This window comes from Arachis duranensis, chromosome 9, assembly GCF_000817695.3.
Source record: "Arachis duranensis cultivar V14167 chromosome 9, aradu.V14167.gnm2.J7QH, whole genome shotgun sequence".
Taxonomy (NCBI): domain Eukaryota; kingdom Viridiplantae; phylum Streptophyta; class Magnoliopsida; order Fabales; family Fabaceae; genus Arachis; species Arachis duranensis.
The window spans coordinates 85,723,992-85,737,804 of NC_029780.3; the positions used below are offsets into that span (position 1 = coordinate 85,723,992).

The 13,813-nt window shown below is 34.7% G+C and overlaps 1 pseudogene; it reads left to right on the top strand.

Moving 5' to 3' along the window:
* Positions 1-2,019: 2,019 nt before the first annotated feature.
* On the top strand, positions 2,020-3,838 carry LOC110275731 (1-acyl-sn-glycerol-3-phosphate acyltransferase 2-like; annotated as a pseudogene).
* The last annotated feature ends 9,975 nt before the right edge of the window (positions 3,839-13,813 follow it).

Genomic DNA, 13,813 nt, shown 5'->3' on the forward strand with positions numbered 1-13,813 from the left:
AAAACATTTAGGGACGTTTTAAAAGCGTGGCGATATGTGCACTTTTCGGTACACTTTTTAAGCGTACCTATAGGTTAAGATCTATGGCCACGCTTTTTAAGTGTGGCAAGAGATGAAAGTGTGCCGATAGATCCACAAAAGCATGGCCATAGAGCAACCGGCACGCTGGCAGATGTGACCCTTTTAAAAGCGTGGCGAAAGATCAAAGGCGTGGCGAAAAGTTATCGCCACGCTTTTTTGCACTTTTCAGCATGCTTTTAAAGCGTGGCAAAAGCTTATTTTCTTGTAGTGCCATATCCAACTACCAACATCAATGTAATCATTTATCAATCTTTCCAAATCATCAATTACCATTCCAACAACCTTAACATCACATATATCATATCAAACCACTCTTCAATCCACACAATCATTCATCCTCATCATATCAATATTAATCATCATAATTTGAACTCAAGAATTCCTCAACCTATCATAAATCATCATACACCATCATTCAACATTCAACAACCATTTTAAATTCAAACTTAACCTATAGGCCACTAGTCTAAGTGTCCATGAATATTATATACTACTTAGAGGAAACCAAAACCATACCTTGGCCGATTCGCAATATGAACCAAAACCCCAAGAGAGCACAATTTGAGCTTCCAACCACAAGCAAGCCTCCAAAAGGACTCCAACAAGCACCAACAAGCTCCAAAAGCTCCCAAACTCACAACAATCAAGCTATATACACACAAACCATCACTAACCAATCTAGGGCCCAACATAATCATAAAATCACAAGGATTTCAAGAGCTCTTACCTTGCCCAACATTTTTGGAAGCCAAAACCACAAACAATCAAGTGCTAGAGTGTACTTAAAACACCCAAAACACAAGATTTCACTGAAAACCAAATCCCAAAACTCAAAATTCACAAGGGCACGAAAACTGGGCAGGGAAACTCAAGAGACTTACCACAAAGTTTAGATAGAAATGACGGGCTCGATGAGAGCTTTACCTAGCCGCTGACGGCATGCGAATCTGAGCACCGTAGCTCAAGATATGATGAAAAGAATGAGGAGATAAATAGTGTTTCTTCTCTCTTCTCTCCTCTTCTCTTGCAGCTGGTGTGTGTGTGTGTGTGTTGTGTTGAATGGGTTCATTTAATGAACCCTTATATATGTTGGGTTTGGACCCAACTTGGGCCCAGTCCAACCCGTTAGCGTTTTTAGTTCGTTTGGCCTAACTTCGGGCCAAACCTTTAAAATTGACACCCGGTTTTTCATTTCTAATATTTTTCTATGGTTTCCGATTGTTTTCGCTTTTGCTCGTACAGTATCGGATAAACTTAAACTGGTTCGATCGGTTCAACTGTCGGTTTGTGATTTTTCACGATTTTTCGCAGAAAACACATTTTCTGACTCAGAAAGACCTATTGAGTCCAAATTCTCATTCTAACTTTCTGGAACTTAATTTGAGCATTTAAATTATTTTATTCATAAAAACTCCAGTTCTTACACATTATCAAGACGTATTATCTTTATAACATATAGTCTGAAAAATGAGTTTTTAATTTAATTATTTGAGCTAACAATCTCGCAAACGACATGTTGCAATGTTGTGAGTTGATAGTAAACAAACATGGGATCATCGTGAAGATTCATCTATTAAAATCATGAAATATTTAAACAGTCAACATGGGGTGAATGGCACTACAAGAATAATTAGTTTTGGCAACAAACTTTTAGCGGCAATAATATAATGGCCGCTACTTTTTTAATTTTAGTTATGTTTTTGTGGCTATTATATATTTGCCATTAATACTATATATTATAATGGCAATTATTATTATTGCCACTAAAATTAAGAAAAATTATTTTGTAGTGAAACATTTTTAGTGGCTAAAGTACTATGGCCAGTATTAGTTTTATTTAAATATATATTTTTTAATAATTGTTGGTCAATTGAGTGTGAGAAAGTGAGAAACAGATGCAGAGGGAAGGGAAAATTCATCCCAAAAACCCTAAGCTCAATGTTGCCGTCGTCACCACCATTGCCACTTAGGTCATCTCCACCCTATGAATCGGCGCCTTTGCCTCCCCTGACATCTTTCTTCACCTCCTCCCTTCCCGCTTCTCCAATCTCTGCAACCTCTACATCGACGAGTGCCTCTCCCCGTTCTCCGCCAGAACGCGCTCTCTCAAGGTGCATTGCGTTGCTGACAATACCTCTTCCATTGAGACCAATCCTGATTCGGTATGCTTATCCGATGCCAAAATTAGTGTTGTTTTTCTTCAATTTAATTAACGCTGATTTGATTTTTCCCTATCAATGTAGTTTATAATTTTCTAAGAACTTTTTAGGGTTGTTTTTTTGGAGATCAAGGTCTGGCTGCTATTAGATAGTGTTGCAAGAGCAACTTGAAGATTTGAATCTTTGATTAAAGGAAATGGTGCTAAACGGTCTTGCAATTTCCCTCCTTGGCACTTTGGTTATGCGGTGAGTTCTTTTTTTTTATGTCTTCTAGAAGCTTCTGTTAATGTTAGTTTTGCAATGTAAGGTTATGATATGTTCTTTTATGCATTTTCTTTTTGAGACAAAATCTCTTCCTCCACTCTGCATTGGTGCTTTCGAGGAAAATACCTCAATCCGTTCGTGGAATCAAAGTAAACATTTAACACTCTAGAATGGATTCTGCTTTTGTCAGAAGAAATCTTCATGGTTATGATTTTTCCATTTCATTGTTTGATAGGATCCTTGTAGATTTTACATGATAGAAAGTGAATTTTCTCTTATGGTGGCCTTCCTCATAAATATTCTTATTTTTCAATATTTTCTTCTTGTCTTTTTATAATCATCTTATGTTGAGCTTGTTATATTGTAATTCAGTCAGGCATACAACAACTTCAGGATTATCCTCTTCCTTTTTGGTTGGCTCTCTTTGTGGAAGGAACAAGATTTACACAGGCCAAACTTTTAGCTGCTCAGGAATATGCAACCACAACTGGATTGCCTAAAGTTTTGATTCCAAGAATTAAGGTGAAATCATCTTATTTTCCCTTGTTTAAATTGCCAGTAACTCAATAATATCTTTTGTATCCAATGCCCTGCTCAATTAAAAGCCTAGTCTTGTTACCTTTTTAGGTGCATGTTCATATTAAACGACATTTGATGAATGAATTACCCAAGGATGATGAAGGTGTTGTTCAATGGTGTCGAGATGTATTTGTCGCTAAGGTGGGTTCAATTTGATTTCTTATAATTTCTATGTATATGATAAAGAATCTGTTAGGCATACTTACAAAAAGTTCCTTGTATTTCATGATTTTCTTATTCAATTAGGAGTAAATAGTTTATTTTTTCTAAAGTTTGTACATACACTACCTTTGCAAAAGTTTTTTGGTGTATTGTTTTGCTTTGTGTCTATAGATTTTCATTTTATGACTTTTTCTAATTATTTTATATTATTTTTCTCTCACCTTCTTTTCTCCATCGCGCACACCAGAATGCATTGTTAGACAAACATAAATATGAAAATAAATTTAGTGACAAAGAATCTCATGATGCTGGTAAACCAATCAAGTCTCTATTGGAGAAATACTCTCTCAATATGTATGACTTTTGCATTTTTTATCTTCTTTTTCTTGTATCTCATTCTATAGAGTAAAATAATTTTAGAGCAAAACTACAATACTTTGATTGGTGCTTTGGGAGTTGTTACTATCCTAATGCAAGTTTTGATTCGGTTCTCACAATATGAGCATTCAACACCAGCAAAAGTTGTCCCTATAAAAACAAATAGAGATAACAGTTACAAGCAGAGACTAGGGGTAACAAACAAGACTAGATGAAGTTACTTGTTTGCTAAATTAATTCATTACACTGGAATTCTTTTAAGTACCATTTTGGTGAACTTTATTTGCATTTTTGTGTATTTAGATTCTTCGTTCCTTTTTATCTTTTGTGCTACCAAAATCCACCTAGGGTATGTAGTTAATTCTTCTTTGTTGTATGATGTATGCATATGGATTACTTATTTTATTATTAATCAGGTTAAATATGTACAAACAATAGGGTGGAGTAGATAAATTATACACTTTGTATCACCTTTTTAATATCAGGTAGTTGTACATTTTTAAATCTTAAATATTATTAATAACAAGAGAGTGGATATGCTCTTATGGTGGCATTCTTCATAAATATTTCTGTTATTTCTGTAAGTATTGCTATTTGCAATTTTTCAAATTTGAGAGCAGATGATCAGAAGAGCTGTGAGGATTTGGATTTGAACAAAGCCTCATTTCTAATAAGAGTATGTAACACCATAACACTACTTTGTCATCCTGCATGCAAGGAACTCACTACCTGAGTGATTATTATAAAAGCAATCGCTTCAGTGGAGGAATTAACATCATCAAGAATTCCCTCCTTTACACTTCTCTACTACTTTCTAGCTCGAGCCTTGCTTAGCCATGGTAAATACTAAATACTGCACATCATGTTCTACACTACATTTAACTTTCTTTTGGTCTAATTGAACCACTGATATTTGGATTCTGTTATCATAAATCTAATCAAATTGCAGTTGGGCAAAGCATTTGATTTTAATTAGTCATAAAAGGGTTCATTATTTTATTTTGTTGCTTGGCTAATTCTAATAATTGAGAAATCATCTTGCACAAAAATAGTCAAACTATCTATTTAACATGTTATCTTAGGTGCATGCCAAATAATGGTTTAAAAATAATGACTCTGAATGGCTATAGTGTTTAAATGCTATATTCTTTTCTCTTAAGAAACAATTTACTGAAAATGGCTTTGTATCGAAATGCACATTTATATGATTCAAAAGATGAGTCTAGCTTGAAAGATGCTGAGTACCAAGTTGCAAAGATTCGAAGAAAAGGAGGATATAGAGCAGCTTCTTTTGTCTTTGGTAGGTAAACTATGTCCTATAAGAAAAATTGTTATGCCAAACTGGCAATTTTCTTATTAGTATGTTAAGACTAAGTAATGAGTCCATTTTGTTGGTTCTTATTACTGCAGTAACGATGTTGCCAGATAATGTAGGATTTGTGGCAAACATGGTTAGCTTGGTTCTTATTATTTCGTTTGCAAAGATTGCTGCACCCTATGCACAAGAACTTCTAGATTTAAGGCAGAGGTGGCAAACGAAGCCGTAAATCGTGGAGCAGATAAGGAAGCAAGCAGATGATGTATCACATCTTACTTGCAACCACTCTTAGATGTGAAGTATTTTAATTTATAATGCCATTGTTCATCTGCTTTAAATTGACAATGATGAGGCTTGATCCTACATCATGTCACTGCTATGTGCTAATCATTGATGTAACATAGACTTATAGTATTTGTTTTGTTTAAATTTGTATTATGTTTTATTATTTTTCAAGAGAAATTTATGTATAAATATTTTTAATTTAATGAAATATTTTATTTTGTAGTAATTAATTTTAGTATATTTTGTTGGTAAAAATAATTTGAAATTTAAAAAATGATAGGTTGTTATTTCTAAAAGAGTGCGTATAATTAAAAAAGTCTTAAGATTTTAGCGACAATAGTAATGGCAACTAAAAGTGAATAACATTACAATTTTATAATTATTTTTAGTGACCATATAAATTGCCGGTAAAATGAATTTTAGCGGCAATAGTAATGGCCACTAAAAGTGAATAACATTGCAATCATAGAATTCCTTTTAGTGGCAATACAAATTGCCAAGAAGATGGACGCTAAAAATTATATACTTTTTTGTGGCCATTAAAACGGTCATTACCGTCAAAAGTTATAATTGCCGTTAAAACTTTTTAACGACAAAGTATAAGACGGCTAATGCCTAATTCCCAGTAAATGTATTAGTGGCTATTTTTCTTTCCGCTAAAAGTAAAATAAATAGCCACTAAAAATGTTTTTTCTTGTAGTGTGGGCCCACATATATCACCCCGAATACGTTCTAGAAAAGATGGTAAGTCAATCCCAATTTTTTCTTATGTTGGTCTTGTAATTAATTTTTCTTGAAAACAAGCAACACATGAGAATTCATTAAATTGAAGAATTTTATTTTTCTTTAGAGGATGACAAGATGAATTCTCGATGATTCTTCTCATCATGATTGAACTTGGATGTCCTAACCGGTCATGCCAAATTGTAAATATATATGTATTTGTAAACTTCTAATTTACTATGGTATGTGATTCCACATTGTTAATAGTGGTATAGTACAAACTAGAAGAAAGAGCGGGTAATTTCTCTAAGACACATTTTTTTCCTGATTTTATAATTGTAATATAAAGATATTCATTATTTTCTTCTCTTGCGATTTCTACATGATATCCATTTTAGCAGATATCTTTAAAACATAGTAAGTTTTTATGAGACTTACTTAATAGTAATGTATTATTTATAAAGAATACGGTTCCTTTAGGCAATCCTATAGTAGCTCTTTCGGAGCCTTGAATCATTTTTGCACTACTAACAATCGTACTTATATTTGTTTTCTTTGTAACAACAGAGATAAAATGTCTTTTATCTCTAGGTATTGTATGCGTAGAAGAACTGTCGGCTTGACAAACTTCTTTATTTTTGAATTTGAGCAAAGCATAAGGAATATCCATATCTTCAATTACGAAAATAAAAAATTACCATTAATTAAAAGGAAGAAAAAATACAAAAATCTCAAAAATAAAAAAACCACAAGCAAAAGAAAAAAAACTAAGAAGAAAAAAAAATCTAAAATGATAGATTTATGATTAATACTCTTCTAAAAGAGATTTGCTTTATATAAATGAGTAACATCGCTTGGGTAACCAAAATCACTTGTTTTAGACTTACATGGGTTGCTAAGGTCAAGGATGTCATCAAGGTCTGCAAAGATATCATTGGTGGATTTTAGTTCCATTTCAACATTATTAACTTTAACTTCCTCTCTTAGTATAGTCAAATTGGCTTCTTATTTTTGTCCTTTTCTTTTGATAGATTCTTCATATAGCTTGACAAAATGTTCAGGGCTACGGCATATACGCGACCAATGACCTTTTAATCCACATCGATAGCACAAATTTTCCATATTATGGCTCGGAGCATGCTTCTCATGTTTATTCCCCTTTTGGTTATAAGTGGGAACCCTATTATTCCATTTGCCATGTCCACGTCTACGACCACGACCATGGTTTCGACCATTTTCTAACCATGGTTTCTTTTAGGTTCACAATTTATCGCATTCACTTTAGCGAAAGCAGTTGAACCAGTAGGACGACCTTCATGATTTTTCATTAGCAATTCATTATTTTGTTCTGCCAATAGGAAACACCCTATTAGATCAGAATACCTTTTTAAATTCTTTTCACGATACTGTTATTGTAACAGTACGTTGGAAGCAAGGAATGTAGAAAAAGTTTTTTCATTAAGTCCTCATCTGTGACTTCTTGGCCACACAATATCAATTGAGAACTTATTTTAAAAAATGCAAAATTATATTCACATACTGTTTTAAAATCTTACAGCCTTAGATGTATCCACTCATAATGAGCTTTAGGCAAAAGAACAATCTTTTGATGTTCATATATTTCTTTCAAATTTATCTGTAATTCTTGTGGATCCTTAACAGTCAAGTATCCTACTTTCAAGCCTTCATGAAGGTGATGACGCAGAAAAATAAGTGCCATAGCCTTATCTTTGCTTGATGATTCTAGTTCTTTCTTTATGGTATCTGATGAGCGGATATTTTATACGCTTTTTGGTAGTGTTTTCATATAGTTTTTAGCACGTTTTATTCACTTTTTGTTATATTTTAATTAATTTTTATTCAAAAATCATATTTCTGGACTTCACTGAGTTTGTTTATTTTTCTGTAATTTCAGGTATTTTCTGACTGAAATTAAGGGACCTGAGCAATTATCTGATTTAGAGGCTGAGGAAGGACTGCATATGCTGTTGGATTCTGACCTCCCTGCACTCAAACACGTTTTTCTGGAGCTACAAAAAATTCAATTGGCGTGCTCTCAATTGGGCTGGAAAGATAACATCTTGGGCTTTCCAACAATGCATAATAGTCCATACTTTGCTTGAGATTTGATGGTCCAAACTGGCGTTTAAACGCCAGCCAGAGAACCTTTTCTGGCATAAAACACCAGAACTGGCACCAGAGCTAGAGTTAAACGCCCAAACTGGCACCCAAGCTGGCGTTTAACTCTAAGAATGGCCTATGCACGTGAAAGCTTCAAAGCTCAGCCCAAACACTCACCAAGTGGGCCCCGGAAGTGGATTTCTACACTATCTACACTTAGTTATTCATTTTCTGTAAACCTAGGTTACTAGTTTAGTATAAAAACTAATTTTAGAGATTCTTTTTGTAACTTATGATATTTTACATCTCATATTGTATCTTCTACGGCATGAGTCTCTAAACCCCATAGGTGGGGGTGAGGAGCTCTGCTGTGTTTCAATGGATTAATGCAATTACTATTGTTTTCTATTCAATCACGCTTGCTTTTGTTCTAAGATACTCACTCGTACTTCAATATGAAGAATGTGATGATCTGTGACACTTGTCATCATTCTCAAATTTATGAACGCGTGCTTGACAACTACTTTCGTTCTATCTGAGCTCAACGTAGTCATTGGGCAACAGCTTGAGTGCGTATCTCTTGGGTTTCTAATCCACGAGTTTGATTTGCATCTCTTGACAACAGAGCATTCAAACTTGTGAGATCAGAACCTTCGTGGTAGAGGCTAGAATCAATTGGCAGCATTCATTAGATCTGGAAAGTCTAAACCTTGTCTGTGGTATTCTAAGTAGGATCTGGGATGGGATGACTGTGACGAGTTTCAAACTCACGAATGTTGGGCGCAGTGACAATGTGAAAAAGGATAGAGAGATCCTATTCCGACACAAGTGAGAACCGACAGATGATTAGTCGTACGGTAGCTGTGCCTGGTATTTTTATCCGAGAGGAGAGATCTGACAGTTGATTAGCCGTACAGAAACAGTACCTAGACCATTTTCACTGAGAGGACGGATGGTAGCCATTGACAACGGTGATCCACCAACATACAGCTTGCCATGGAAGGAAGCCATGCGTGTTTGGAGAAGAAGACAATAGGAAAGCAGAGATTCAGAAGTCAGAGCATATCTGAAACCTCAACCTATTCTCCATTACTGAATAACAAGTATCATTCATTTCATGCTCTTTTACTTTTTACAAAATAAATAATTTTTATCACTAATCTCCTGATTAAGAGTTACAGAATAACCATAGCTTGCTTCAAGCCGGCAATCTCCGTGGGATCGACCCTTACTCGCGTAAGGAATTATTACTTGGACGACCCAGTGCACTTGTTGGTTAGTTGTGCGGAGTTGCAAAGGTGTGATTACAATTCCGTGCACCAAGTTTTTGGCGCCGTTGCCGGGGATTGTTCGAGTTTGAACAACTGACAGTTCATCTTGTTACTTAGATTAGGAAAAATTTATCTTTTTGGTTTAGAGTCACTAAATTTGAGTCTTTTATTTTCTTTTCAAAAATCTTATTTTTCTTTATTAATTTTTAATTTTTCTTTGAGTTTTTTTATTATTGTTTTTGTTAAAATTTTAAAATCCTTGTTTTCTTTTTCTAGATTTTTTCGAAAATTTTTAATAAATAGGTAAAAACCAATAAACTAATAATTGAGTCTTCTGTTTGAGTTTAATATTATGTTTTAAGTTTGGTGTCAATTGCATGTTTTTATTTTCCTTCAATTTTTTGAATTGTATGCTCTTTTTATTCTTCATATTTTCGAGTTTTATGTTCTTTGTTCTTTCTTGATCTTCAAGTTGTTCTTGTTTATTTTCCTTGTTTGATCTTTAGTTTTTCTTGTTTTGTGTATTTCCTTGTTTTTCTTGTGTATTTTCGAATTATTAGTGTCCAAAGTATAAAAATTTTTAAGTTTGGGTGTCCTTTGTGTTTTTATTTTCTTAAAGATTTCCAAAAATTAGTTCTTGGTGTTCATCTTGACATTCAAAGTGTTCTTGGTGTTCATCTTGACATTCAAGGTATTCTTGGTTGTTTTCTTTGTTTTGATCCAGAATTGTTAAGTCTTGTGTCTTTTTATTGTTTTTCTCTTTCCTCATTAAATTCAAAAAAAATATATATATATTTTCCTTTATTTACTCATCATTTTCGAATTCCTTAGGTTGACTTAGTCAAAATTTTTAAAATTTGGTAGTTTCTTATTAGTCAAGTCAAAATTTCAATTTTAAAAATTTATCTTTTTAAATCTTTTTTAAAACAAATTCTTTTTCAATTTTATTTTTATATTTTTCGAAAATATTTTATAAAATTTTTCAAAATCTTTTTCTTTTTTATATATAATTTTCGAACTACTTGTCATATTTTATTATTTTGATTGAAAAATTTTAAGTTTGGTGTTTTCTTGTTAAGAAAGTTTCAATCTTTAAAATTTTAAAATCATATCTTTTTCAAAATCTTTTCTTACATGTATCTTTAATTTTAAGACACATCTTTTTCAAAACTTCCTAACCACTCTCTCTCTCTCTTCATTTTTCGAAAATCAACACCAAAATTTTCAAATCCTTTTAATTAATTAATTAATTTAGTTTTCTAATTTCTTTTATTTCTTTTTCTTTTCTTTTTTTTGAAACTTGCATAAAATTTTTATTTACAATCCACATCATCTCCCTTTCTCCATCATGGACCTAAGTGGAAACAAACAGTCTAGAAAGACTCTGGGGTCATATGCTAACCCCACTACTGATTCATATGGGAGTAGTATCTGTATACCCCCCATCAGAGCCAGTAATTTTGAGCTAAACCCTCAACTCATTATCATGGTGCAGCAAAATTGCCACTATTCCGGTCTTCCACAGGAAGAACCTACTGAGTTTCTGGCACAGTTCTTACAAATTGCTGACACAGTACGTGATAAGGAAGTGGATCAGGATGTCTACAGATTATTGCTGTTTCTATTTGCTGTAAAAGACCAAGCTAAGAGGTGGTTAAACAACCAACCCAAAGCCAGCATAAGAACATGGAAACAGTTGTCAAACAAATTCCTGAATCAATATTTCCCTCCAAAAAGGATGACACATCTAAGGCTGGACATCCAAGGCTTTAAACAAGAGGATAATGAATCTCTTTATGATGCCTAGGAGAGGTACAGAGAGATGCTAAGGAAATGCCCCTCTGAAATATTTTCAGAATGGGTGCAGTTAGACATCTTCTACTACGGGCTTACAGAAAAGGCCCAAATATCTTTAGACCACTCAGCTGGTGGATTGATACACATGAGAAAGACAATTGAAGAGGCTCAAGAATTCATAGATACAGTTACTAGAAATCAGCATCTGTACTTAAGTAGTGAGTCCTCCATGAAAGAAGAGGCTAAAGCAGTATCCACTGAACTTAGTCCTCTAGAGCAATTTGCTGAACTCAATCAGCAACTATTTTCTATAACAAAATAGTTAGCAGAATTTAAAGAGATGCTACAAGAAACCAAAGATGCTAACCAGAATCTGGAGAAACAATTGAATCAGACAAAACAGCAGTTATCTAAATAGATAATAGAAGAATGCCAAGCTGTTCATTTAAGGAGTGGAAAGACATTGAATGTCTCAACTCAAAGCAGCAGGAAGCCAAGAAATGAACATCCGACAGAGGATGACCAATTCACTGCCCAAAAGCCCTCTGAGGACAGTAAGAGCCCAGAGAGGAATGATTCTGGCGTTCAAACACCAGAAAAGGGTCAGAAGTCGGCGTTGAATGCCCATATAACAGCCAATTCTGGCGTTCAAATGCTAGAAAATGGTGGCAATCTAGTGTTAAACACCCATACAGCACCCAATTCTGGCGTTCAAACGCCAATGAGGGATCGGATACCTGCAAGTGCTGATAACAACCCCCTTAAGCAAGCATCTCTAACCACTTCTATAGGAAATAAACCTGCAGCAAATAAGGTTGAAGAATATAAAGCCAAGATGCCTTATCCTCAGAAACTCTGCCAAGCGAAACAGGATAAACAATTTTCCCACTTTGTAGACTATCTCAGGACTCTTGAAATAAAGATTCCGTTTGTAGAGGCACTTGAGCAAATACCCTCTTATGCTAAGTTCATGAAAGAGATCTTAAATCATAAGAAGGATTAGAGGGAGACTGAAAAATTTTTTCTCACTGAAAAATACAGTGCAGTCATTTTAAAAAGCTTACCATAGAAGCTTAAAGATCCTAGAAGTTTTATGATATCATGCATATTAGAGGATGCTTGTACCAAGATAGCTTTATGTGATCTTGGGGCAAGTATCAACCTGATACCTACATCCACTATCAGAAAGCTTGGTTTGACTGAAGAAGTCAAACCAACCCGAACATGTCTCCAACTTGCTGATGGCTCCATTAAAATTTCATCAGGCATAATTGAGGACATGATTGTCATGGTTGGGCCATTTGCCTTTCCCAATGACTTTGTAGTGGTGGAAATGGAGGAGCACAAGAGTGCAACTCTCATTCTAGGAAGACCTTTCCTAGCAACTGGACGAACCCTCATTGACGTCCAAAAATGGGAAGTAACCCTGAGAGTCAATGAGGATGAGTTTAAGTTGAATGCTGTCAAAGCTATGCAGCATCCAGACACATCAAAAGACTGTATGAACGTTGATATTATTGACTCCCTGGTGGAAGAGGTCAATATGACTGAGAGTCTTGAATCAGAGCAAGAGGACAGTTTTAAAGATGTTCAGCCTGATCTGGAGGAACCAGAGAAAATAGAAGAACCTCTTAAAAATCCTCAGGAATAGGTCATGAATACTACTGCTTTTTGGATGGCTATTCAGGTTACAACCAAATTGCAGTAGACCCTTAAGACCAAGAGAAAATAACATTCAGATATCCATCTGGAGTATTTGCCTACAAAAAGATGCCATTTGGTCTGTGCAATGCACCTGCAACCTTTCAGAAATGCATGCTCTCTATCTTCTCTGATATGGTAGAGAAATTTCTAGAAGTCTTCATGGATGACTTCTCAGTATTTGGAGACTCATTCAGTTCCTGTCTTGACCATCTAGCACTTGTTCTAAAAAGGTGCCAAGAGACTAACCTGGTTTTAAATTGGGAGAAATGTCACTTTCTGGTGACTGAAGGAATTGTCCTTGGGCATAGAATTTTAAACAAAGGGATAGAGGTAGATCAAGCTAAGGTAGAGGTAATTAAAAAATTACCACCACCTGCCAATGTTAAGGCAATCAAAAACTTTCTAGGGCATGCAGGATTCTATAGGAGGTTTATAAAAGATTTTTCAAAAATTGCAAAATCTCGGAGCTTCTGCATGTCATTTATTATGCTAGCCGTGTTTTAAATGACGCACAGAAGAATTACACAACCATAGAATGGGAGTTGCTTGTAGTGGTTTATGCCATTGACAAGTTCAGATCTTATTTAGTAGGACCAAAAGTGATTGTGTACACTGACCATGCTGCTCTAAAATATCTCCTCACAAAGCATTCAAAACCCAGAATCATAATATGGGTGTTGCTTCTGCAAGAGTTTGATATAGAAATAAGAGACAGAAAAAGGACAGAGAACCAAGTAGCCGATCACCTATCCCGGATAGAACTAGCAGCAGGAGCGTCCCTCCCTCCTACTGAGATCTCTGAAACCTTTATGGATGAGCAACTCTTTGCCATTCAGGAAGTATCGTAGTTTGCAGACATTTCAAACTATAAAGCTGTGAGATTCATACCCAAAGAGTACAGTAGGCAGCAAACAAAAAATTGGTTTCTGATGCAAAGTACTACTTGTGGGATGAACCATATCTCTTTAAGA